At 41.8% G+C, this 25,955-nt stretch overlaps 1 protein-coding gene across 2 annotated transcripts in view; it reads left to right on the top strand.

Moving 5' to 3' along the window:
• The window catches only part of LOC105684536 (brain tumor protein), a 114,840-nt gene that overhangs the window by 45,646 nt on the left and 43,239 nt on the right, over positions 1-25,955 (top strand). Inside the window, exon 1 of one of the 2 annotated variants that reach the window (XM_012397949.3) lies at positions 9,317-11,346. The exons of the other annotated variant lie outside the window; for it this stretch is intronic. The gene's annotated coding sequence lies outside the window, so the exon portion shown is untranslated. Of the gene's footprint in view, positions 1-9,316; positions 11,347-25,955 lie in introns of those variants that run through there. 2 annotated transcript variants of the gene reach the window in all.

Genomic DNA, 25,955 nt, shown 5'->3' with positions numbered 1-25,955 from the left:
CCCGGTCGAGGCCGAACCGGGGCAGGTGCCCCGAGCCCAAGCCCACCGGTCGTTCCCAAGACTCAGGGCCGTTCTGTGGAGAGCAATTTCGGGGGCTCGAATCGCGAGAAAACTTGTCGAATTTCCGGTATATCGAGTTTGGGTGCGGAATTTTTCTGATCGCCGTTTTTTTTTTTTCAAGTTGACGAAAATCGAAAGGCGAAAGTCCTTAAATCCTGTCCAGAGAATACTTTTTTCGAAAGCGAGTTTCGGTTTAATTTTTATTTGTCGATTTTTCGACCGACCGTTTGATTTTTTTATTTTGTTGTTTGATATTTTTCGACCACCCCGTGAATCGACCACACCGGCATCCGTGTTTCATTGATCCCGTGACCAGGAGAAGCGGGGTGGGTCAGAAAATTCCGTTTTACTTTTTAGGAATGTTATTCGCGTCAACGTCCGAAGGGTAATAACTCCGGTGAAACTTTTCGAGGAGCTGGCGAACGGACTTCGCACGCATCCGTTTGATCCGACGATCGAATTCTATTTTCCATTTCGTTTAAAGCGGAGAAAAATTAGGGAACAATAATTTTTCATGAAAACTTCGTTTCGCCGAAGTCGGAGGAGCCGAGCGAATCCGTAGCGATTACGAAAGCTCCCTCGAGGCTATCGACGTAACGAGGCTTTTATCGGGAATAATTAATCCGTCAATTATTCGCACGGGTATAATATATTCAGGCGTACGAGGCGGGGAGAGTTATTTTTCTTTTTGTTTCATTTTTAGTTCCATTCCGCGTTTACGCGCACGTACACGTCTCATATAATATTCGCTAAAGTAACGAAATGATAAGCCCGAAGTAACGAGAGTCGGCGTGATATTCGGGGTAAGATCTCCCGGCCCGGCTGCGGATTTCCCAACACTCCTTCACGAGCGGCGGAGGGCCGTTTGTGTACACCGAGTAAATATTGATATATTGCTTTACGTCTGACGTCAATGCCAACGAACTCCTCCTAACGCTATCCACCGCCAGCGTCACCACCTATACCAACCCCCGTATACACCTACCTATCTTTAAAAAAGTTGGCCGCGAGCCCTGCGGGCGACACCTTATATTCGATTTGGAAAATAAGAAAGGAAATTCCCGGCGACCGACTCTATGTACGCGCACCCTTCTTCCGTTCGTCCCGGCCAAGGTACAAGTACGCCACTGCAAAGGTGATGTCAAGGGAAATCGAAAAAATTCACACCCATCTCATTTACCCGCGTGTACTTTCATTGTCAAAATTCCGAGCGTGTATTAAGCTCCCTAGGAAATTGGTGTACGAACATCAGCCGTCGAAGGTCGAATGGGATCTTCCGCCACCGTGTTTTGCGATTATTATTTTCGAGTGGATACGAGGTGAATTTTTTTTTTTCGAATCAATTCCCCGGCGCGAATCGCTCGTCGAATGAAGAAATTTTTCGATTTCGAATCCGGCAGGGAACTTCGAATTATTTTTTGACCGTAAATCATAAAATTCGAATTTCGGTTATTTAATTGCTTCGAATTTCGACGCGTTCGGCGATGGGGTGAGAAAGCGTGATAACCTGACCCGATTCCCTCGCAATATTCATCGGCAACATTTCGACAAATATATATATATATATATACGTACGTATTTGCGGAGACTCGAACAAACGGGTCAGCCTGTAGAGTCTAAACGGCAACCCCTGAACACACCGTCGCGTAATGGTTTCAAATATATTCCAACACCGCGCAAAACCTCCGCAGAGGAGCTCAACCAAAAACCGGTCGATCGACGATCGCGTAATAGGTCCTCCCATATTTTTTTCGGTTTCTTATCCTTTTTTTATTTTCATGTAAATTGTCGAATTGCGAGTCCAACAAAAAAAAATAACAATAATAATTTATACGCCCGTAGACGGTGGTGATTAGCATGAATTGTTCAGCTATTTTGATTTCAACGAGGTCTTGATTTCAGCGCTGCAGAGCCCGAGGGCCCGGTTCTAAATTTTTTCTTACCCCTTTATGCCCAGCCAGCCGGGCGATTGTTCTTTTGTCTTTTTGTACCGTGAATTAAAATTGTTGATTCAACCCAATTCATTTTGTATTCCTTTGAAACATCGTCCCGTTGGACGCGTTGTATAAGTTTTATTAAAATTCGCCAAGCTTAATTCTCTACCCCCGAAAGTCAATGCGGGTTAAAACGAAATGGAAAGAAAAAAAAAAAAAAGAAAGGGAAGAAAACCGTAATTGAATACGATTCGTTACTCTACCGTCATTCTGATGCCGTCGACGTGGTGATTCCGGCGGTTTTCGTTTTGAAAAATTAATTCTAAGAACTTTAAGCGAACGAAATTAATTTCAAGATCACTGCACCGTCTCAATCTTTGATTGATCCGTGACTTTTGGATCTTCGCAACCGCGTAAATTCTTCGTTTCATCACACTCAGATTTTGGGTGCACGGTAAAAAAAACAAATTGGCACAAAAATCATTTGAGAGAAGTGGTTTTTTATTGGCCAACGGGTCGTTCGACGAACGTATTAAAGGTGTTTCAGCTTTTTTATCTCCTTACTTTTTGCGTTCATCGCTGCTCGGCAGTTCGTATACAGTTCCCGGTTCGGTGCGGGAACTGGATTTAAGGATTCAAGGATTCGACGATCCCTGGATTCCAGGATTCCTCGAAGGTTCGGGCTTCCGCAGTCGTGATCCACCTAAGGCGAGTGAATTTATTTGACACCGGTGCGGGTAGGGGTGGCCCGCTTCTTTCCAAAAGAGCTTTGTGTCTTTCCAACGGTATTTTATCTCTGCATGCTCGACAAATTTTAGCACGTGTATACGTTTACCCAACCTCGTAGTGAAATCGGGTGCGTGTCGAATGGGTATTTTACCTGTCCCCCGCACGGCCGAGTGTTATGCAGGTGGATTTTACGATCGGGAAATATCGCAATACGCCGATCGAATCACCATTTCAAATTTTCAATCACGATTAATTTATTCAGAAAAAAAAACAAAAAAAAAACGGAGAATCTCCGTTTTTCTCGCTACGAGGATAAATCATTTTCCTTTCGATCGTGAATCGAAAAATTGATCGATCAAACGAAGAGAGTGAAAAAAAAAAAAAAAATTTAACAGCTCGGGAAAACTTTGCCAAGTTACATAGCGAAGTTTCCAGGGTTTTCGGGGTCCTCCGGGTTCTCTGTTTACCCATAAGATTGCGAACCTCTGCCACCTACTTGTCGACTAGCTCTTAAGGTGAGGGTTGCCGGAAGCTGTACACAGCTTAACCTATACATATAAGTATGGAGGAAAGTATATACGTATGACTAGGAGTAGCAAGAGGGTTCCCCTCGATGAGGAGGGTTCGAGTTCCTTGGCAAAGATTAATGTTGCCGGCGTAGCGAGTTGCCAGTTTCAGTTTATCTTTTAAGTTAGAATTCTTCTTTTTTTTTTCTACTCGGGTTCCTTCATTTTTGTGGGATGTGCGCGGCGTCCCGTGGAAACGTCTTCTCAAAAATTTCGGTTATCCTCGTGCGACGGGTCGGCTCTTCCGAATTCCGAAGGGGCGAACGGCGATTTTCAAAAGTTTCTCGTTAACACGACCGTCGTATTCCGGTTGGCGCGCCTTACTTTTTGATTTGGCCAATTATTGATTGTCGTTCACGATACGAATTCCGAATCCTTCGAGCGGACCGATCCTCCCAAATCCCCGTATCGCCGCTCGGCGCTCGCTTGCACCACCACCACCACCACCCCTGAGGAAAAAAGTATCGGAAGTTCGATCGGCACCGAGCAACGAAAAAAACTAACCGCCCTTTCAACGTTCTCGGTAAACTGATTCCCGAATGAAAATATCGGAGGTATTTGATTTTGTTATCGCCAAAGTTTTACGAATTTAATTGATTAGTCGACTCTTCTTCTTTTTTTCTCCTTTTCTCATCATCTCATACTTCGCGAAAATTAATTCGCTTCGCGAAAAAGTTTGATCGTACGCGTTTCCAATTGAACATATTATATGTACCTATATTGAAAATATGCGGGATCGAATGATTTAACGAAATTCCTTCGTTCGGCACGTTTAACTTTCAATTTTCACCTTCGATGTTTATCTCCCTTCTCTCTTCCGTTAGCTATCTCCATTATTTTTCGATTAATTGACGGACTCGATTCTCTCATTTGCCCTTTATTCAACCCCGCGAAACGATCCGATGAACCAGGCTTTTGCTCGATATACATATATGTTAGCGGTACAGGCCATTACGGTTGTCGAATTATCGAACATTGAACGCTGGAGGTTTCAATTTGCAGAACTGTTCGTTCCTGATAATAATTTTGTAGCGACTATAGCTAGCAGGAAGAAATAAATCACGGGTTAAGTAATTGAAAATTTTACACATTACGGGAATAAATAGCGTGGCTTTTGCATATATCGGTATCCGAACCGATGAACCCGTCGTTAAATATTATTGGCATTATCCTGTTTCGTGTAATTGATAATCGTTCTTCATACAGGGGGCACATTTAATTGGTCGACCGAACGTCATAAAGCGAGTAATAAAGCTTCCTTGAATTAAATCAGATCTTACTCAGCAGGTAGTACGCCATAATAACCCGGGTATAATGTGTAACAAAAGCTCCGAGGAAATTCGTACGGTTAGGTCGCCTTAATACGGCGTAACGTTCGCGCGACCCCTAAAGATCAAAGAGAACAACTCAGCTGATCGTCGAGTGCCACGTGATGTACTCGAGCGTCCCCAGCCGATGAGGATAATTGATCCCCGAGTGCGTTATGATTCACCTTTATACGGCGTGTAATACGAAATAATTTCGACCGGCGTTACGCGGCCGAAATTTCGAAAAAGAAATCGCGGAGGGATCAATGAGAAATAGAGGACGGAATTTTTTTCATTCCTTATTTTGGAAGTTTTCATTTCTGTTGGCCGTACGTCGTTGTGGAATTTTTTTCGGTGAAACGAATTTTCGCATCGTGTACGTGTGGCCGGGTATTGTAATAACGGACGGAAGATTCCATCGTCCGAACAATATTCGACGTGTCCAGAACACCGAGGAAAAGCGAAACCTTCGAAGAAAAATTCGAAAGGTTTGGGACTCCAGGCCCACAACCTGTCTCGGAACGAGCCCTTAAATTCCCTTCGCTCGCACTATATGCATACCTGTACACGTAGAACTCGTTCGGAAAAAGGAGAGAGAAGAATAGAAAAACCCACAGCTTGAAGATCTTGAAGAACCGAAATTATTTGGAGGGGTGTGTACTAGGGTGGGTTGGAAAAAAAAATTTATTGCTGGAAGTACCCCACTTGATTGATTATTTATTCAAAAAACGAGTGGGCTACCTCAAAATATCGAGTGAAAAATTTTTTCCACCTAACGATTACTCGATCGATTGCATGAGTAGATGATTTTAGCTTTCAGATTTGGAGTCCTGAGCTGATTATATGTGATATTACTCATGAAGAACCAAAAAATAATTCGATTTTTGAGCAAAAAGTAAAGTAGTTTGAAAATTGATTGTATTCCACTATTCTGACGTATTTTGACCTCAGGAATCCGAATCTGAAAGAAAAATTGATCTATCTCTAACATTGACCAAGTTATCGCCAATTTTTACCTTTTTGGGGTCAAAAATTAATAATCCATTCTTTAGTCTATCTTAGTGTAATTTGAGCTTAGGAATCCGAATCCGGAAGAAAAATTGATCCATCTGCAAAAATGACCGAGTTATCTCCATTTTTTCGCATTTTTTGGTACAAATTTGAGGATATCTCGAAGGGAAAAAATCGTAGCTCAATTTACTCAACGGATTCGTGTTCCTGAGGTCAAAATACATAAGAAAAGTGCCATACGATCAATTTTTAAAAATAAAAATTTTTGGCCAAAATTTGAAAAAATCGTAAGGGGTACCCCTTGGAAAAATCTCAAATTTTGGCCAAAAATTTTTATTTTTAAAAATTGATCGTATGGCACTTTTCTTATGTATTTTGATCTCAGGAACACGAATCCGTTGTCCAAATTGAGCTACGATTTTTTCCCTTCGAGATATCCTCAAATTTGTACCAAAAAATGCGAAAAAATGGAGATAACTCGGTCATTTTCGCAGATAGATCAATTTTTCATTCCGATTCGGATTCCTGAGTTCAAATTACACTAAGATAGACTAAAAAATGGATTATTAATTTTTGACCCCAAAAAGGTGAAAATTGGCGATAACTCGGTCAATGCTAGAGATAGATCAATTTTTCTTCCAGATTCGGATTCCTGAGATCAAAATACGTAAGAAAAGCATATTAAACCCAATTAAAAGAATGATTTATTTTTTTGCTTAAAAATCGATTTTTTTTTGCGTCTTCAAGAGTAATCTCACATATAATCAGTTGAGGAATCCAAATTCTGAAAGCGAAAATCTTCTCCTCATGCAATCGATCGAGTAATCATCAATTATTCGCTATTGGGAGCGGAAAAATTATAAGACATACCGATTGGTTTTACTCGTAGACCCACTTTGATTCATCGCAATCCATGCATGGGTCGAAATATTCGAATTTCTCGGTCTACGAGGGAGCCCGAGCTTTGCTGGAGTCAGGTAGCCAGCAGCGTAGCGCTTTGTTGTGAGACGTCACCTTCAGGGCTGAGCAGAGGTGACGCCCCACAACAAACCGCGCGCCCATACATCTAAAAATTGTCGATTGGGACTGTTTCTTACTCGACTTCAATTCTAAGTAAAAAAAAGAGCATGTCATTTTTTGATTTTATATTTGAATTACAAAAATAATAGGAAAAAAATTTTGAACAGTGGACGAGTAAAAAACAATCACAATCGACAATTTTTAGATATTTTCTACGATTTTTGACCGAAAAATTTTTTTTTGCTAGCAGTACCCCACTTGATTAATTATTCATTCAAGAACGAGTGGGCTACCTCAAAATATCAAGTAAAAAATTTGTTCCACATTTGAAAAATTTTTTTTTTTTATAAGGTACAAATTCTGCCCCCATGCTAAGAAAATTAAATGAGAAATTTTTTTTCAACCCACCCTAGTGTGTACGGGGGAAATGAAACGAAAACAATCATGGGAAAATGGGAAAAAATAAAAATCGAACAATGAAATAAAAAATAGATAAACATGAAATTTCTCACGAACTTTCGATCTTTAATTAAATTAACACTCCCGCGGAGCGCTGTTGCGATAGGATTATTAAGTAACGTCCTAATGTATTTACGCCGTATTTTACGAGGATACGACGCTAGATTATTGTGTGCAGTGTACTACGTGTGTAATATCATGTAATGGGGAATTTTCCTTTGTCCGTGTAGTAAGTTTGAGCTTGCGCGGTTATAAATTTTGTAATAGTGTGGAATAACAATAGTGGGGCAGGTATATATAATAAGGTAATATGTGGAGGTAAATTGAAGCGGCGTCGCTGCACCCCTACAGAGCCGAAGGTCCATGAAATCCGCCCTTTGCAGCGCTACCAGTTTTAATTTAGTATACCGTGTCGAGTTTTCTGACTCCACGCGATAGACGTCGACGCCGACGTCGTCGCGTTGGGCAGCAACGATTTCCCCCCTCTTTAAAGGTTCCGATTCCAATCCCTTGGGTTTTATACCTACGAGGTGCAGTGGGTATACCTATCCCTGCCACCCGGCGATCCGGAGGTTGCGGTTATCTCCGCTAGAGGTGAAAATGTTTTAATACCATAAATTCCACCATCAAACTGCCCATGCGCGAGCCCTTTGTACTTATCCGACAGGATTTGGTCGCAGGATAAACCTGCTCATCGTCAGTTTTTTTTAAATTCGATTCGTCCGACTTCGAGAAAAATCTCGTCGAAAATAAATGCCCCACAGATTTTCAGATATTTTCGAAAATCGCGAAAACAACCCCCGTCTATTTTACTCCACGCGAAAACCGAAATTTCGCTGTTGAAACGTAACGCGAAATCCGATGAACAAATTAACGGGGAATCGCAGGTGGTTACGGGATGAAAAATCAAGTTATCGTTTGGATATCGCTGCGGACGACCGCATTTAAGAAAGTCTCTCCACTGCACAAAGCGCAGCGGGTATACGCCGTAAACTAATTAAGTATACGTAGCGTAATGAAACACAAACACGCCGTGTAAACTTGGCCCACAAATATATGCCTATGGGCGCACCGCGAAGAACAGAAAAAAAAAAGAAAAAAAAAAAAAAATGAAATGAAAAAAGTAGCGTAGCGCTAGGCTTAATAATTTATGCAGGTAATAACGAATAACAGTGTATATTTCACACATATATCGTAACTTATTACAGAAGGTTTATACGTGTGTGTGTGTGTGTGTGTGTCTGAGAACTTGCAACTGCCACCGCATAAACTAGAAACTAACTCGACTTCGTTGAAACTAGTTGCAGGAAGAACACGATCATTATTTCTTCAACTATATACAGAGCCTGCGCCGCGTTGCAATTCGCTTCGACATCGGGACTTTGGAGGGCTGAGGGAAAGCCGACGACTACGGGGAGGCTCGTTGCCTGCACTTTTCCCGTAATCCTCGCTCCCGGATTTCCCTCCCCAGACTCGAGGCAAAGATTCGTCGTATATTTAGACGCTCCATCTCCTCCCTTTGTTTTCCCTCGATGTTCAATCACCGTCAAACAGCCCCGATCTCATCGCGAGGGTACAGAGGAAATTGAAGCGTCCAATTTTCATGCAGGTGTTCTTTGATTTCGCCAATATTTTTGGCGAGAAAATTCCAATTTCCTACACCGCAGAAATTAGGAATGAAGACGAAAAAAACTGCGGTTCGGGTTTCCGAGTCCTGAGGAGCAGGAGCAACGGGACGACCCTGGAAGGTTACCACGAAGAGGAGCGGCAGCAGACAGCGAGCTAGCCGGCAAGGGAGGCGTGGAGGGAGAAAGAGGCAGGGAGAAGAAGAGGGTGAACGAAAAGAGCCGAAAAAAATTAGATGAAAAAAGCAGAAAAGGGAAGGCAAAACGCGTGCGGGTCGAAGGGAGAGTGCGTGGTCGCGTCGAAGGGCGAATTTCAGTGGCGTCGTCGCGTTTTCTCATAGAGTAGAAATGGGGAAAAAGGGCGAAATCATAATCGTCGGATCAGGATCGTCTGAAGATGGAGTAAGAACAAAGATGCGGAGTTAGTAAAAGCAAACCAAGAGACGCGAGGTAGACGCGGATGAAATAGTGGGGAGCAAATACGCGGGGGCCAAGTGGTTTGGCTTCCCCTTTCCCCCACCAGACGGCGCGTACCGCTCGTCGTTTCTCGGCTACTTCGGCTCGTCGTTTCCCGATTCGTCGACTCTGTGCTTAGCGTGTTTCGTAGGCGGCGTCGTCAGTTACCAACAGACCGCGGCACCGTTCGTACGTACCACGGCAAGAGACATGAATCGAGTTCGCTGCACGCACAGCTCGGGTCTCTGAACAAAGACTGGCACTGTTTTTAACTCTCGTGTTCCTCTCGTCCCGTGTAAAACGTAAAGAAATACAAATGAAATATAAAAATAACCATACGAATAAATAAAAGAAATTTTTTAAATTATAAATCAACCACTCGCGCTGCTTGGAGCGTTTCGAAACATAATCATCGCTGAAGAAAATAAACGTCGCCTGGACACATTCCTGATTATTTATTTAATCATTATCCGATAATCGAGACATAATTGTTGAACGAACAAAAATTAGTTTTTTAAAGTTTTGTGGTTATTGTATGCTCGATCGGATGCTCACCGGCTAATCCACACATGGTTCACACACGTTGATACCGTGAATTTAAGAAAAACAAAGTAAATTAATTAAATATCGAGTTTGGTTGGTTTCAGTCTATTTTTAAAATACAACTACAACAAAGAGAAGAAAGTTTCAACCGAAAGGATAATCAAATTGATAACAAGTTCTTTCAGAAACGAAATCGAAAAAAAAATCGTCAGAAAGAATACGGAAACAAATTGATAAACGAACTGATTTTTGACAAAAGTTTTTCTTGTTGGTTGATGTTTGAATGATAATAATAATTATAAATAAATCGCACCAAGTTTGCTGCTATTTGTGAAATACGAAAAAAAAAACGTATTATGTTATAAATAATCGTTTAATTTTTGTTTTGTGTGTCTTATCATATTTCTGGGAAAGTTTTTATTTTCTCTATTTTTCATCTCTTACTTTATCAAAAAATCTTTTACGTTGTTCTCAGTTTTTTCTTCAAATTGAAAATAACAAAAATATAATCATAAGATATTTATACATCGCAACATCCTGAGACGATTTCGGCTCGACACGACATATCCGCATCGAGAAGAAGAATATTAATAGTAATAATTATAATAATCGAATTGGAAAGGAAGAATCTTTTCGTACTATCATCAATTTCAACGCAAATGGAGTAATTGCGTTGGTCTGAAATAAAAATTTTCAAAACAATAAAGTAAAGTGGACGAAAGAAAAACCCGTCTTCTCCAGCACCACGGTTAGTTTTCAACGTTATTAACAAAGAAAAACTGGATAACCTTGGAGTGTTTTTAACGGACCAACAACCCCTGGATCAGATAATAAATAAAATTAAGAAGAGTAATAATCAGGGCGACATTTTAATCCCGACAATACAAAGCAAACTTCCGCGTGAGCTCTCGTTGGATCTCTGGAAGGACGGAAGAAGAGAAAAAGAAGAGTAAAGAATAAAAAACGAATTGAGAAAAATAAAGGAAAACACGACGCGTCATAACCTGAAAAAGAATCAAGGCGGAGTATTTGAAGAGGATACTGATAAGAAGTGTGAGAATAAAAATCCGTTGGAAGTCAGTGAGTTTCGGAATAGGCGAAAATCAACGATTTGAACGCTCTATCATCGTACGAAAGAGACGATTATACGACATTTTCGTGTACAACGACATCGGCGACGTTATTTTATCCCCTCATTCGTACCACTGCGTGTGTTTTGTGTGAGAAGTGTTATCTGGAAAATAAATAAATAGATTGAAGAGTAATAAAAAAGAAAAGAAAAAAACAACAAAAAGAAAGAAATCACAGTAAATAAATGCTGATGAAGTAATAAATCCTAGTCGACAGAATTAGTCTCTTTAGTGGAAAGGTATCGCGCGATCATCGAGATAATATACTTGAGAAAGAGAAAAAGTTTTACAGTGACATGTGCCACGACGATCATCCCAACTAGAATACAAAAATAATAATAAAAGTTTACAAACAAACTGTTATCATCGTCAATCGGATTCGCCAAAAGCGAATAGGAGATAAAAAGGAATCCACGTATTATCGCACCGCACGTTGAAAATCATACGCGTTTAGATACGAGTGAAATTCCTTTGTTCTCTGGCTACGGATTATCCTCGTATATACGGTGAGTACCTGAATCTGTAAATTTTCATTTTAGACCATCGAGAATGAGCCAGTAAAAATGGCGAGCCATGAGAAAATTTGTTATCCAACGAATGTTGAAAATTGAAGAACACTCTCGTCGCCGGTCCTCCAAAATCCTTCGATCAAACCGCTAAATGGAGAAAGAGAAAGAGAGTGCTCTGATCTCGAAAGGAAACAAACAGAAGGGGTTCCGAACAATAAAAGTTTAAGTTTCGGGTCTTTTTGTTTAATGAAAAACCGACGCTATCGGATCTATTTGTTTATCGTGTCTGTTACAAGGTTCAAGTCCCCCTTTGGCCAGTAACGCCTAAGGGTTGAAAAAAACCAAAACCAAAAGCGAAAAACAAAAACGAGAATATAAATATCAACATTGATACCCCATCTAGTGATTAGAAAAATAAAAATGAAAAAATCTTCCGAATCCATGCGTTGATTTCGAGAGGACAGGTCAGGCGCGTATTGTTAGGCAGACCAAAACCAAAAAAAAAAACCCCAAATGGAACACGTTCCCCTTTTGTCTCGCCGCTAATTCCCGGTGACGACCGGTCATCCCCGTTCTACTTTATTTCTCCTTTTTCTACCTCGTAATTGGTTTCTTTTTTTTTTTTTTTTTTTTTTTTGTCTTCATTCCCCGACTCTACCAACGAGAAACGCGATGATTTTCAAATCCGCGAACCCAATGGTAGAAGGCTGCTGCTCAAACGGTTGACCGTCTCGCTCGTTCTCCTCTCCGTCACGTGTCGACCGTTGCTAAATACCGGGTGTGTTGAATCAGTCGGGTGTCGGTCGCATCTCTTCTATTCGGTTAGTTACACATTCAAATTTTGACCACCATTTGAGCACCCTAAGTAACCGAAAACTCTCGAGGATACAACAAGTATTTCTCGTTATCACTCGAATTTTTCTTGTTTTATTTGTGTATTTATTTCATTATTCTCTGCATTTTTCTCTTGCTCCCCAAAGAAATTGATGGAGAATCTTTGTTACTGACAGTTCGAAATTATCGCAGTTTTGTTTTTCAAATTTTTCCTCTACCGACAATGAATCTGATTTTCCAAAGTTTGTAGAAATTTTTTTTGTTTCAAGTTCACTTCATCCTCGTTGACGACGATGATGTTGACGTTAATGTTAACAATAACGATAACAAATTATCGGCCAAATTTCTGTTCCTGTACATGTGGATGTACCACGGTGCAAATATTGGTACAAAACAAGGGGAGGGATAGAAAAGAGAGCAACGGAGTGAAGGAGAGAAATAACCCGTTAATCTTTTAGACTGTGCGCATATATACATTTGTTATATGTACGATGGTTTTAAGTAAATTTGTACACTTCACGTGTGCACGTACAATACCAATAATATTCACATCGTAGGCCTAACAATGTTACCAAAAAAACTAGTGTCGATATTTGTTAATTATAAATGATACGAGATGTGTATTGACGCCGGTTGTCCGATGATGATGACGATGACGATGATGTTCGGCTACCTCTATCACTATACTCTTTTTTTACATTTTTATACGCGAGAAAATAATACACACACATGGCTGACCGTCTAAGCGATAGCGCTGTTTTTTTCCACGTCCACATGTACTCCTTATTTCGTTCGTCTTTTTATTTATTTCAACAAATTTTTTTTTTTTTTCAATTCTTTTTTTTTCGTCAACCAGTAAGGCAGGTGCGGATGCGGAATCGTTCGACATTGTGATAAATACCAACGTGAACGAATATATGTATATGTAATATTGTTTTTTCCATGTGTGTGGTGTTCGCAGTTCTCATATTTAGTTATACCTACATATATACAGGTATACATATATATTTAATTTTTCTTATTTGTCACTACGTGGATCGTTTACACATGCCATTTTGACGTACGCACCTGTCATATGAGTAAACGCTGATCGAAGATACGTTTGATATAACGTATTTGAAACACCATTTTTCATTGGCTTTTTTGTTTGTTTTTTTTTTTCTTCTTAAATGCGTAGCATCACGTAGATCAATTATGCGATGTATTCGAACGACAATCTATGTATACTAGTCACGGTTATTATTGGCGAGTTGTTGGTCGTTCCCGAACAAAATTTTTTGTTCAACAAATTTGACGGAGCGAGATATTTCCAATTGATGCGATGTTTTATCGCTTTGTTCTCTTTGCAATTTTTTAGTTCATTCATTTTTTAATATTCCAATTTTGTTTCGTCTACTTTTTGTCGCGTAATTAACCCGGCGCCGGCTGTCAACGATTATTGGAACTCCGGTTATCTTTATTGCGGAAAAGCACGCGTGACGACCGGCGCAAGGTTTTGTCGATGTCGATGTCGGTCGTAAGATCGGAAATTTTTTTTATTGGGAAAGATACGCAATTACGTCGCGTTTTCGTAGGCCTCGTTATTACGACGGAATCGGGAGCGGAAGTTTTGGGAAATTCTTGGCTCTAAAATTTGGAATACAGGCGCAACGATTTTTAGTAAAACTTTTCAAATTTAACGATTGTTTGGCTTTCTTTTTATCATCCCGACTGATCGATCGCCTCCGTACCGGATGATCCTTGGCGGTAGCAGAAAACCTGTTCAGGAGTAGTCGAGTAATGTTCAACCAAAAATTGTACCTCGTAATTATACAACTTCGGTGCAATTAAACTTCCTGTGCGGTAATTATGTTGTTTTTTTTGTTTTATTTACATACGAGTTCGAATCGTCCGGTTGTTTGAAAAAAAAAGGTTGAAAAACGCGGTAGATGTACTCCGCAGTTCAGACTCCAAATTATAAGTTTCATTCCGAGATCACAGCACCGCGAGCGATGGGTGGTGCCGCATTAGACTAATAAAAATAAATACCGGAATTCCGGGCTTCACCGGCGCCTGCTTTTTTTTTTTATTACTTATTCGTCAAACACCCGTATTCATCGATTCAATTATCGATATATTTTCAATTCCTTCTGTTTTTTTCGATACGTTTTTACTCCGACTACATTTTCGTTCGATACGGGAATTGACGAGGGAGCTTTATTGCAATTTATTTTCGACTTTTCATCATCGTATCGTGAACAGAATGGAGATCGAGTCGAATGATTCGAAGGACGGATACCGATTTATACATATTTCTTTTTTTTTTTCTCATTCCAATTTTTCAAGTTTCGCGACTCAATGGTATCCCTATCCACTTCCGCGTCGTCGTGATTTTCGAATCGATCCCTATTGAAAAAAAAAACAATATCACCGATGGCGGATGTGTTTCGGTCGTTGATTGGGCCATGAACCTGCCGCTCGTCGTTTTGACCTCTAATCAACCGTCCGCGAAACCTTCTGCACGTGGAATTTAGCCTTTACAAAGTTATCGAACTCTCCGTCAAAGCCTATGGTCAGGTAAAGTTAGTTGTTCCGGACTGATCACACACAGACTCACCACCGCTCCACAGCGTATAGATTATAGTTCGCTATACATATTTATAAAACTCCTCTTAGGATTCCGATCTCTCACTGTGACTCGGCAAGGTCGCCGCCGCCGCCACTCGCCATTACTCCAGTAAAATCGACTAATTTTTCATCTCTTCAATTCCTTTTTTCTGATACTTTTTCTCCTTCGTCTTCCCGATTCGATCGATTTCCTCCAGCCTTTTCGAAATTCCGTTCCAACAGTTTTCAACTTTTACGGTACAGGTGGTACCGTTTGAACCGATTCCTTATAGTCACGAATTTTTTCTTTCTTTTTTCTCATCTGCGGAATAGGGAAAAACATTTTTCATTACTCCCATTATTTTTAATTTCTTCCGTGGAAATTTTTGTCAGCGTGTGTGTGTCGCGTGAATATTTATGGATAGGGTACGTATGCATCCGTGTGGAATTATTTTCCCCATTTCTGTTAAATCTGATCTTGGTTGTCGCCACCGTACATTATTCCAGATCGTTCGTACGTCGTTCGTTCGTTCCGTTCGTTAGTTCGTAAGCATGTGTACAAGGTATAAATATAACCGCCGGTATATATATATATATTGGATTTGTGGGAAAATGGGTGGCTCGTACGGTGGCTGCGATGATATTTCCCAGTGTTCGTAAATTTCGGTTTAAAAATAATATATTCTATTCCGATTTCCAAAAATATTCACTTTGAAAATTCAACGCGGTACGGTGCGACGCGATTCACCACCGGGTGCAGGTTCGAGATTTCGATCACACAAAAAACTCTATCCCGCTCCCTTCGAAAGCTGTTTTTTACTCTCAACGTTCATTCGATACCGACGAAAACGAGTAACTTATCCTCGCGAAAACTTCTACATCTTTAAAACTCATTATTTTCTAACTGGCGATCATTAGACACCTATACATCCCAAATAAATCTACCTCCATTTTTTGTATTCCTTATCCGATTTCACGTGTATACGGGTATTTTTTCACTAGCGTGAATCTAACATCACGTGTGACGTCGTACACGCACTACGCCCCGCCCACGTCGTCCTCACTCGCATGAATACACGTGTATAAATTTCACGGCGTACTACACGCCTACTACGGTTACGCTTAACCTTCTACTTTACAGGCGTTTTCCATTCGCTTGAAAATATTATTACAATTCTCACTTCTTAGGTGGTAAATTATTTCAATCTCTTAAATTCGACTCTGGCGGCTGTGGTATAAAATTACATGTAGATGTCCTTATCGAATGAGGAAAAAAAAAAAAACGAAATCTTACCACTCTTGTTGAGGCGTGAAAATTTCAAGAGAAATTTTTAGAGCGTTATCGCACTTGGTTGGCGAACGTGGTTTTTTCCCGGGTTTTTTTTGGGTTTTTTATTTCACATACCTACGGTAGCCGATGTTTCCATCTCGGTTGCAATGCACAGGAAGTTTAGAAGATTGTACGATCGTTAACGTGTGGTGTACGGTATACGGATAAGAACCCGTATAGACGGATAGTTTTATCAACATGGTAAAACCTACATCGTGAAGTAACGATATTATATACTCGTAATTTCACTACACGTGTAGAACGAACTTTACGTTGGACTTACACCTGATGAACGTGTACAGCCGAGTTGTGACTACGCTATATACCCACGTTTCACAATTATGCGGTTGTACAACATCGCTCTAATCTAAATATTTATTCAAATCGTATTGGTATATTGTCGATCGTCTCGTTGATCGTCGATTAAACATCAACCGCACTTAATCAGCATTTCAATCGATGTAGTTTTATTTTTTTTCTTTCTCTCTCTGTTTCACTTTTTTCTTCCCTCCGTTTTTTTTTTTTTTTTTTTTTCCGATAAAATCTATATCGTTACCGTTAACGTACGGTTTTCGAATACCCTTAAAAGCCAGGAATTTTACGACAATATTTATACAACCGGCAGGATTATTCAACTGCGGGGGTTTAATTCGACATGATTTATTAGGGAGCTTGTTCGCATTTTGTACATACGATCGGGATCGTAGCCTACAGGGCGATGCGCGTATATTACGTACGATCGATCAGGGTATGCATTTTTGCTACATGGGATAGTTGATTGATCAAGTTACCGCCATTTTTTGGCTCCAAAAACGTGAAATATCAAGGAAATCTCCATGAAATTTATTCCTAATTTAGTTTAATCCGCGTTGATCGTCCCGTTGAAAATTCTCACCTGTTCATCAAGTTGCAAAAAAAGTGGGCGGTTTCACGTGGAATGCGCCGTATGCATATATCAAGTATATTTACCTAACATCAGCTCTGAGCACATGGGTCATAGCTATTTCGCTGCTCTAATTATTCACAAAGCAAAAAGGGTTCCAAACTGTCGTGGGTTTCTCGTTGCTGACGGATCCCCCTCAACACTCTCTCCTCCACGTCGGGTATTATTAATTGATTTTAACCCTGTTTCACCTCAGTTTAATTACATCATGCATACAATATGTTGCGTTGCCGCGGAATCGCGTGCACACAACCATTTTAACCCCCCTGAAAAATTGGCCTAAGAAAAAAAAAGGCAACCCCTCGCCAAAATCACGTTCTCCCAGGGTTGCTGGTGTTTTTTAGTTCTCTCTTTCTTTCTCTCCTGTCTTCTCACAACTGCTCCGCCAAATCCATTTATCGAACTTTGCGTATGAGCGGTAAAAATTATCTAACGAAATAATAATTTTATTTAGCGCGGGGTGGAAGCAAGGGTCCCTTTTTCAGGTTTTTTTTTTTTTTATCCTTGGTCTCATTTCTTTCCTTTTTTCGTCTGACAACGAGCGAGCGTTTTTACGGAGAGTGAAATTCGACGATAGTGAAAGGAAATGCGAGAGAAAGAGAGAGAAAGAGAGAGAGAGAGAAAGGTAGACGGGATTCGGAACGAATGAGACGCACTGCGGTCTCACCTCGACTCACCTCACCTCACCTCGCTTCGCGCGCTCTGTACCAACGAGATGATAATGCTCGAGCGGTTACCTCACGAGGCGTCGTAATTTCTGACATATTCGACGCGCCAGAAATTCACGATGATGAAAATTTTCGAGACCCCGATACCCCCGAGAGTTTAAGTCAGTCCTTCATTTCGTGCGATATTGCTCACCACCCTCCCCGCTCTCTCTCTTATTGTACCGCCCCCGCGGCTTTTGATCGCCTTATAACGCTTTCACGTGCGCGTTTTATCTCACGTAGATGGAAATACTTGACCTTCTCCGTCGACTCCACATTTATTTATTTATTAGTTTGTTATGGTATTTTTTTTTTTTTTTTTTTTCTTTTTTCGTCAATTATTATTACGCAAAATTTGAGCGGCCATCGTTTATTTGCACGTGTAATAGCTTATTTAACGACGCTACATATGTAGATTTTATGTGCCCACCAACACGAGTAAAACATCGCGACTGAATTGGAGATAATTTAAGTTATCTGAGATTGCGCTACCCACGTGAGATATTAAAATGAAAATTTTCACAACACATTTACCTTGGTCACCTTATGCTCCACTCGTCGATGACGATTCTACACAGGGAAACTACATTCGGGCGAATTTTTCTAATTTTTCCACAACCCTTAAATGATTATTTCGATTCACAAGACATATTCGTGTATAATGTTGATGAAGTAAAAAACAGTATTGAGGATTAGAAAAAAAAAAAAAATTTGTTTCTTCAACTACAACAAATCCACTCGATTACATGCAGCTTAATACTTGAATAATTTTGACGTACATCAGTCCGCTGTCTTCCCGTAATTAATCATCGGCTGTAATCGTAGTCGACGTAGGAAGAAGCTGTTCGCTGAAAATACAATTATGCAAATTATACTGGCAATGTGCATCTAAAAGTGGACACAATTTCAATGTATATATATATACATAGGTACATATAATGAAAAAAATTTAATCGATGAGTTTCGCCGTTGCGTATAGCCGCGAGTAGGTATACAGCGGGGAAACCTTATACAATTATATAGTTACGAAGCTGCAGCGTTATAATGCAAGAGAATTCTTGCGGATGAAAGTGAAATGGAATTTCTGATTGCAGAGACCGTCGTCCTTCGTGTGAACAGATACACGCGTATACATGTGTATATATGGTGCCGTGGCTTTTACCTAACACGTGTGTTAACAACTTTCGACCAAATTAACGCTTGCGTAATTTGTATTACATAGGGTGGCTCGTAAGTCAGCTTCCTCATTCCCAAACTAGGAAAACAAAAATACAATCGAACCGATCCGTCGATATTGGGAACTCAATTTTCGTTCCTCCCGAACCGTTTTCTATTTCGTTTTAATTCCCCTCACTTTGAAACTGAAGATACGACGAACAAAAATATATGTACGCCATGTACCTACTTTCGTAGGATATAGAGAGATAAACGCGTATCAGCGAGGCGTACGAGTATTATTCCTAAAGCGTTTCTACGTATTCAGCACGTGTCGTCCCGCAGTCCGTCTCCTCCTCATTTGAATAATTTTAGCGCGTGTTTCCCATATCGCAACCGCGCGCATAGACTGCAACTTTACGTGTGGAACGTCGGTACGTGTGCCCGAGTGTAAGTTCGGACGTAATTTGCCCACCGAGAGTTGCCAAGAATATATCATTTCCGGCTTTGCAGCTTATTTCCGTGACCCCAACCGTTGAGTTTCGCGACGACGACGACGACGACGACGACGACGACGACGACGACGCCGCGACGCCGGCTACTAGATTTTCGTTCTCACTTATCGGCGAATTTCTCTACGATCGGATTCGCTTCCTTGGCTTATTATACAGCTGTATAGCTACTCACGTATTTTAGACTCGTCCTGGATCTTTCTGTCATTGTGAACTGGATCAGATCCCACCGGCTATGATCGTAAATTTTCCATCTTTATTTTCATTTTCCAAAATTGAAGACGAAAAACAAGGAGCAGTTCTCGGATATCTCGATCGATTATCGTTCGTCGTACGGACCTTACAAGAAATAGGTAAACGAAAGGTGCACTCGCGGAGAAATCAAGTTCTAGTTTTTTGAAACGTTTTTTTTTTTTTTTTTTTTGTAAGAAATGGGGTTTGAAATTAGAGCAAACTCCTATCCGTTATTTAATATATATAATTTGTATATATATATATATATATATATATATATGATTGAGTTTCTTAGCAGCAGTGGAAATGACTCGGAGCCAGTTATTTTATGGAGTAATTATAATCAGCGCAGTTAACAAGTCATCAAGCCAGATTGTCAATTAATTCGGAGCAACGTAATCACCATCCTTGATGAGAACTTCTACTCTCAGGGAATTTCCATCCTACCGTACCTTATACCGCTCTGCGTGTATTCGAATTTCGAAACACCTCTCTCAAGCTCGACTCTTGTGTACCCGACCTCGTTCTGCAGTTGCAAGTTCAAACGTCCCTCGAAGACGCCACGTTTTTAATATCTGAGGATTTTTTTTTTTTATCGTCGCAAGTTCGCCGCGCAAATTTGACAAACAGTATTTCAAACCGTTCGCCTCTCTATTACCGTAAATTCCATAATTGTAGATAAATTATTCGAATCGTCGTTCTGAATATTCAAAAAAATTATTTTCGACAGTCGTATAAAAACGTTTCCCGTAATAATCTTTGTCAGAATTTTATAGCAGGTATTGCTCGAGGGATGAAAACGTCGGAAAGGAATGAAAAGATTTTTTTTTCTTACCCGAAAACGTAGTTTGAAAGAAACCGGATGAGTTTTTTTTTTTTTGTTTTTTTCCTGCATATCGCGAGATTAATCAGCTTTTAAAGATAAGAATTTTATAAGCTTTTAGCTCGCAGATTCTTTTGACGTTTCGTCCGAACAGCTTTTTAGACGCTTGACCTTTTGTTATAGCTACCCTTATACGGCCGGAACCTTCCGCCAATTCAAACTTTACCGGATTTTATTGTACCTTTGAGTACCGTTTCAGTTTCGCAAAATGCTCCACGATATTTCTCTCCGGCGTACAATTTATCGGACGATCGCTTCTCTACCACCGACTACCAGCGCCCCAGTTGTTGTTCGTACCGACCGACCAACAACAATCGTCGAAACTGGGGACCCCGGCCGACCGAACCCTCTCGATAGTACGTCAGACGAATTCCAAAGCCACACGTCGCGTCCGACGCTAACACTTGGACGATTCTTACAATCTACCGAGAAATAAAGAACGTAAGTTATACATATCACCAACGATATACGTTACGTGTACGGCAGCTACCCTTCGCGCAGCGATAAATCCTAGGAATCTACCAGGACCGCGGGACTAGTTTGACCAAAGTTTTACGTCGCTACTCAGCAGAGACCGAAAAACTGACCATTGGTTGTTGTTCCGCACTCGACGTAAACGGACAGACGAAAACTAAAGGAGGGGCCAGCGGGAATGGATTCGTATTATTCCATGGCCACGGAACGATCGAGTTGCGTTCCACGATTACCGGGTGAGAAATTTTGAAAAATATTTAAAAACGTGGGAAAAAATGGTCGCTGATTTTTTTTTTTTTCTCGCCTTCCGAACCCCCGTGTATTTTTCCGGTCGTACGTTCCCCCGGGAAAATTTTGCTGCTTTACATTCGCTGAATAAATGACCGAGTGTATAAACAGTGAAAGTTTTTTTTTTTTGCGCTCTTCCCAACGCTCCTTCGGGGATGCAACTCTCACGGTGTGCGTGTGTGGCTGTGTGTGTAGTAAAAGGTTCGGTGGGTTCGGAATCACTGGATCCTGTGGGAAAATTAGTTGACACTCTAAACCTATGCGCCGCCCGATGCTACTTTCGTCGGGTTTTGGGTCGGTTTTCTACTATTTGCATATCCTGGTGAGAAAAATTTTTCAATTATAACCAACGTCGAAGGGTCGGGGCGCGATCCTCGCCACGAATTTTTATCCCCCGCTGTTATTTATAGCTTCTTTTCATGTTTATTTTTCTCTTCTTCTTTCGCGTGTCTCGTGTTTTTCTTTCCCTCTAATATTATTTGCCTCGACTCCGTAGGATTGCCGATCTCGCGATATACGGGGCTGTATAGGGTTATACTAAAAAGGACGACACGTATCCTAAATCCTTTCCCAAAAGCAACACGTTGCGCGTCGCACTACGTCGAACCCTGAGTGATTCTATCCCCCTCCTTCTTCCCCTACGTGTTATCTCTGCCTTTTCACTATTTTTTTCCCCACTTTGTTTCTCTACTCTCCTTCAAAAATGAACGAAAATTACTCGACGTCGAGGGTTTTCGGTTGGACAGAACGATCAATCCTTTTTCTATAAACGATAATCTATTACCAGCCTCAATTTCGTCCAATTAACTCAACTTTATTTGCAGTCGTTTTTACGGGGAAAGAGAGTTTGTTTCTTTTTGTCGTTTCGACATTGATTCCCCCCCCTATAATACCCCATCGTGCGGAGGTATAATGTCCGATGATTGTTCGAAGCACGGAAATTTCGGGGTTTCGTGTCGCCCAACGACGTCAGCTTTTACTATCGAGTGGTACGCGTGCTTTTCCACCGGAAATGGAGGAGCCAGAATTGGAGAATTGGGCGGAAGGACCACGCAAACGGTCGCTCGGAAGGGGTTATATCTAGATGGTAGTCGGTAACGCCCACGCAAACTTAACGACGGAATTTATACGCTTTTCTAACGCGAATTACTTAATCGCTAATAATCTTTGAAATAGGAAGGCCACGCACGAACGCAAACAATCGTTGATTCCGACTTCGGATATCCAAGCGGGTTTGTTTAATTTTACGGAAAACCTCGAGCGAGAAACCGGAGGACGATAAATTCTCGAATTTGCGTACGGAACCTCGTGTGTACCACTTGTAAAATCTGCGATTAATTTTCATAGCGCCCGAGGCTTCCGAAATGATGAGACTCGTCGAGGTCGCTCGAGGAAATAAATGATCGCCTCGGGAAAGAGGAACGCCGCCAACGGGGTAGGTAAACCTGGTCGAAGTGAGGTTCTCTCATCTTAATCGAATGCTAATTACTAACTCCGTTGATTATGCCGGGTAGGAACAGGTGGCACACAAAGGACATTCAGCTATCGGCTATCTTCGACGTACCCATATGTATATATATATATATATACGCCATTCGGTTCTATACCTATGCTAATGAACACGTTCATGGGAAACTCGGTTCACCGAATCGGCGGATATTCAAATCTTCCTTCCCTCTATCGAGTCGCGAACCTGCACCGTAGTAGTACACTAGATCGCTATATCGAACTACGAAATTGACGATCCTCTCGTCCATTTTTTTTTCCCACCCTGTTACGGACGGGATGAAGATCAAGCCGATTGCAGCGAGGTGCTTTTTCAATTGTACAAATTCAACGCTACACTCATACATCGGACGATTTCTGTGCACTCCAACCTCATGAAATTCAATGAATAAAAGTGTCGCGGAATTAACGGCATCCCTCTTCTTGCTCGTCGCGTTGCGTCGAGTTGCGCGCTCGTCAATGGAAAACGGTAAGTTCGAGGGGCGGACAATCTTCGGAACGCTTCTCAACTCGCAACCCCCCGTCTCGCGGGTATGACGAAAACGCGGCTTTCGGTACCTCTCTCAATCCGAACGCGGATGAAACATGTGCTCGATGAATTTTCGACCCCTCGTCGTCGTCGGCCGACGTGCGGGGATCGGTGGTACGCGACGCGACGCCGCTACTACTACTCCCATGAAATATATTCCACGAATGTGGTTATTGAATAGAACTAATTTGCCGCCGTTCGAGAGTTAATTGTGTATTCAAGAAACGTTGTGTACCCCGTACCAGACCCCGTGCTCTGTGTTACGGACACGGTCGCTGAGTGCGTAGAACTACCGGCTGATGGAAGTCGTCCCTCTCGTGTATATCGCGAGCGGGGTTTCGACTACCAAATACGAACGACCTAACACCACCACCACCAACGATGCGACGAACACCGTCGTCGTCACCCTGAAATATTCCCACACGACCGAAACTGCCGACCAGACGAGAGAGGGACGGTTTTGTCAACACCTGCTTTCCGCCGTAACGTACCTAGTTACCATATACACACCTCTATGCGTTCGTGTGTCATTTTTCTTTTTCTTTTTTTATTTATTTATTCTCGGTCTTCGTTGTACCGTGGTATGTATATCTCGCACACAACGCTACGCGGGAATTGTGAATTAATTTTATACCGACACGCATCCGTTCTCGCCAGGTGCCATTTTTTACTCTCCTCTCTCTTTCTCTCTCTCTCTCTTTCTTTTGAAGAAATTTAAAATTATGATTGCTGGAATTACGAACGTTTCGTACGAGCTGCATCTGTCGCGACGGGTCGGGTCTTCGAAGTACAACCGTACGAATTACTTGCGAACCGTTTCTAATAATTTTCGCCGACTTTTTCGAGGACTGCAACGTAACTCTCGATCGCTTCGCTATCGCGCTTTTTTTCTCGCAGAGTTTCCTTTTCTTTAGTTTTTTTTAGTTTGTTGTCTCTTTTCACTTTCGGTATCGCCGGACACTTTCTCACGATATTTATACGGCCGTCGTTCAACCGTGTGAACTCGGACGGGCCTTTTTTTTCGTCAAAGAAGGGTCGCGCTACGAGGCATCCTCCGATTTCAAGTCGTCGGTTTCGAGCAGCGGAGACTCGAAGCCGACGACTTCTTGCGCCGGGTTATTCCCAAGCTCAAATTCCGACGACGACTTGTGAGGCCCTGCAATTTTTGGCGTTTTGCGACGGGCGAAAGAGAGAGAGAGAGAGAGGAGGGGTGTAACCGAACATTTTTCAGACCGGTCCAACCTCGACGAATATCGTTGCTACGAATTTACTCGAAGATCAGAAACTTCGACCATTCGAGACCGGAAATGTCGCGATTAATTATTTAAAACCGGCAAAAGCTGTGAGCCTCGAGTAAATTCCACCCCATCGAGTAGCGGCGGCCATCTTTATTCTCGGATTTGCATCGTTCAAGGGGACAGAAACAGCGAACTTTGAATACCCGAGAACAGTCATGAATCATGCAGCAGCAGCAGCAGCAACTAGGGACACGTACACAGAGATGGTGCGGATGGGGTTGGCGACGTAGCTTTTCAGTGGGTGTAACATCCGCTTAGGAATATTTAATTTTCGAGAAACCGTACGTTAAATGATATTCGAAACACGGCGCGATTCACGTTCTCGTATTTATCGTCGTTCCGAATAGCGAGGGTGAATTCAACAAAACGGAGGGAAAAAAGATTCGTCGTTCGCGAGAGAGTTCGAGTATCGAAATAATCCCGATTAACGCAACGCTCGAATTATACCAACCACTGCGCAGGTATCGTAACGCGCCCCGGTGTGGCGTGGTACGACGTGGGACGTACCAATGTTGTTATTAACGTGCGCCATGTCACGAGATATAGCCAAACCCCAGCTGCCGTTACTGCTGCTCCTGCCTGCCTGCCTGCCTGCCGCGTTACGTACGCGGATCCTTCGTCCGTCCGACAAATATCTCCATTTTACTCCCCCCATTATTCTCGGCTACCCTATTAGCGAGGGTAGATCGTGTCGTGGTAGCGGAGCGGAACAATGACGATACCGAGATATTCCTTAACCCGAAATTGTCGCATACCCGTGGTCGGCCGACGGATGTTTTGCGAGCTCCGCGAAATAACGGTCGAAAGGGTAGCCGCGTTTAATCGTGACGCGAATGAAAATGATGACGCGTGGATATTGTCTGACCGGAAGAATTCGTCACGCCTGTACGTTGACGATTTACCTTATTTTCTTCCGACGCGAGTAACCGAAAATCAAGCCAAATAAAATCTAGGGTATACGGACGGACGGACGTGTCTCCGGAACGCGGCGGTTGCAGGTTACGGGTATAGTGCATCGGATAACATATTCCGGGGCGGAATGATCATTCCGTACCCAGTGCAAGTGAGGTAAGTCGTGTATCTTATCTCCCGGGAGACTTGTGTTCCTCTCGATGCGACCTACACCGCACCGCATACACCCGTATCATCCCACTGTCGTCGTTGTTATCCTCAACTTCCTGCTTCGATACACCCGCGCGCAGAGATTCTCCTCAACTTATATGAGAGAAGCGACGCCGCGTATTTCCCAACGTTCTTCGTTCCTCTATTGAATTCCCTCCCGCTGCGCCGTATACACTTCGGATGTATATATGTACATACGATACTG

Source organism: Athalia rosae, chromosome 5, assembly GCF_917208135.1.
Source record: "Athalia rosae chromosome 5, iyAthRosa1.1, whole genome shotgun sequence".
Lineage (NCBI taxonomy): Eukaryota > Metazoa > Arthropoda > Insecta > Hymenoptera > Athaliidae > Athalia > Athalia rosae.
This window is presented reverse-complemented; position numbering and strand designations above follow the sequence as displayed.